Below are 2,274 nucleotides of genomic sequence, written 5' to 3'. Positions count from 1 at the left end.
TGTGTGTGTGTGTGTGTGTGTGTGTGTGTGTGTGTGTGTGTGTAATACTACAGAATAAACATTAATTAATCATATGTATACATATATGTATATTTTCATAGCAACATACTTCTTAAAATTTATAACTTCATAGTTATGAATCATCCTTTTATTTAACAAGGTAAAATAACAACATTAAAAATACAATATTAAAAATAAAGGCTACGCATTATTTATGTTATCCTATGTATAATGCAATAATTATTTAATTAATTTAAAATTATTAGATCTATATATTTTAAGACTTATGTTGTACAACTGTTCTTACAAATTCTATTTCACACTATATATATTTTTTAAAATACTCTTTTTTTTGCATGTATAAAGGTGATGCTGGATATCCTTTAGAATCTTGGCTCATGACGCCCCTGCCACATTATCCACAACAAGTCGACAATTTCGTTATAATGAAAAGTTATGCAAAGCAAGGAGTGTTGTAGAGAGATTTTTTGGAGTTTTAAAAGGAACGTGGAGGTGTTTGTCGTATCAACGTGTATTGATGCATGCTCCAGAAATAGCAGGGCAGATTGTAAATGCATGCGCAATTATACACAACATGCGTTTACATTATCGACTGCCATTTGATGAAGAATATTTACAATATGAACATGCAGAACCTGATAAAAGAGACAATGATGATGTAATACAAGGTGAAGTACCTCGTAGAGTACCTAGAGCGATAGCACAACGAATACAAAAACAAATTATGCGAGAGTGGTTCCTTAATTATTACTGTGCTTGGGATAATGATGGAAATGAATAGAATCACGAATAAAAGGTAAAAATATACAAGATAATTGTAAGATAAAATAAAAAAATATATTTTTTTTAAAGAGAAATATCTATAAATGCCGAAAAAACTTAAAACTGAACAATAAAAATAAAACTTGTGTATTTTATGTAAAATAATATTTATGATTTTCCAAAGGATTATTGTGTATTTTCTTCGTATAAAAATTTATTAATTAATTCATAAATTAGTTCCATTAATTTCGTTTGACGTTTTTTGTTTGCCATTCTGTCTATAGCATTACTAAGTTGACAAGTAGCTTCCGCTTGTAGTTTCATGGCTTCTGCCAATGTCTGTAAAGATAAAAAATTATTTTAATTAAATGAAATTTAAATGTATCATCCTCTTGAATTTATAAAAAGATCAACCTTCATTGCATCAGCATGTTTGTCTGCATTTCTTCGAATGCTTCTCGTGCATCAACTAATTGAACACCCAAACGTTCTGTACGTACATCTATAATTAAAAAAATAACTTTATTTAATATTAAAAGTAGAAACAAAATTTTTTAATTGTGAATTATGATAAAGTATACTTACTCCTTGTTTGTTTTCTTTTTCCTGTGTTTAATAATACAATAAAGGATTAATAATATTTAGCGTTTGTAAATTATTTGAATTAAAAAAAGTTCGTAACACTTTTACATATTGTAATATTAATATGTAGCTAACATATATAGTACCTTGTGATGTTGATGGAATACATAGAGATGAGGTATCTTGTATTACATTTTCATTTTGAATGACATTTTCATCTTGTGTTAAATTGTCATTTTGTATTACATTTTCATTACAATTTTCGAAGTCATATTGTATTATTGTGTCTGTATCATTTTCAGTTAAATCGGCTAAAAAAATTATATATTTTGTTAATCCATTTAAAACATACAGAAGAAAAATTGAAGATATAAACCATTTGTCTCTTGTGGCAGTTGAGCAATAATAATAGGAGCTGGAGCATCATTTAGTAACGTTGAGTTTCCTACAGATAATTCCTCAATAGCACATTCTATAAGATTATAAAACAATTATAAGACAAAATATATCAGATCAGCATATATGTGGGCACGTGTAATAAATTATTGTAAAACAATTTTTTTATTTCTTACGTTATGTTCTTCCGGGAAACTATCCGGCACATTTAACAAGCCTTAATTAGAACATAATCATGACCAATTATGCCTAAAATTCTTTTATCTAAATCAGTCAAAGTTATTTGAACTGGATTATTTCCAGTGGCTGCCTTTCCTTTTCTTAGTTTTTGTATTTTCTCAGATACTTTTGATTTATGATCTCGCCATGTCTGTGTGTAACAAAATTAAAATATTATTGAATTAAATATAAAAGTATTATTTATATATACTTACAGTCTTCCAAGATTTTATATCTTTTGCTTTTCCATGTGGAACTAATAAATTTAAATGAGTTGCTAACTCTTGCCATCAT

At 27.4% G+C, this 2,274-nt stretch overlaps 1 long non-coding RNA gene across 1 annotated transcript; it reads right to left on the bottom strand.

The window, feature by feature from the left end:
* Window positions 1–1,031: 1,031 nt before the first annotated feature.
* LOC108768257 (uncharacterized) lies at window positions 1,032–1,892 on the bottom strand. The gene is made up of 3 exons (XR_001940474.1): window positions 1,512–1,892; window positions 1,198–1,285; window positions 1,032–1,122 (listed from the first exon to the last, which is right to left on the bottom strand). It is a non-coding gene; the product is annotated as an uncharacterized LOC108768257 (long non-coding RNA).
* Between the last annotated feature and the right edge of the window lie 382 nt (window positions 1,893–2,274).

The sequence above is a fragment of the Trachymyrmex cornetzi genome, unplaced genomic scaffold (assembly GCF_001594075.2).
Source record: "Trachymyrmex cornetzi isolate Tcor2-1 unplaced genomic scaffold, Tcor1.1 C3961942, whole genome shotgun sequence".
Taxonomy (NCBI): domain Eukaryota; kingdom Metazoa; phylum Arthropoda; class Insecta; order Hymenoptera; family Formicidae; genus Trachymyrmex; species Trachymyrmex cornetzi.
The sequence above is the reverse complement of the archived record's forward strand: the minus strand, read 5'-3'. Positions and strand labels throughout refer to the sequence as shown.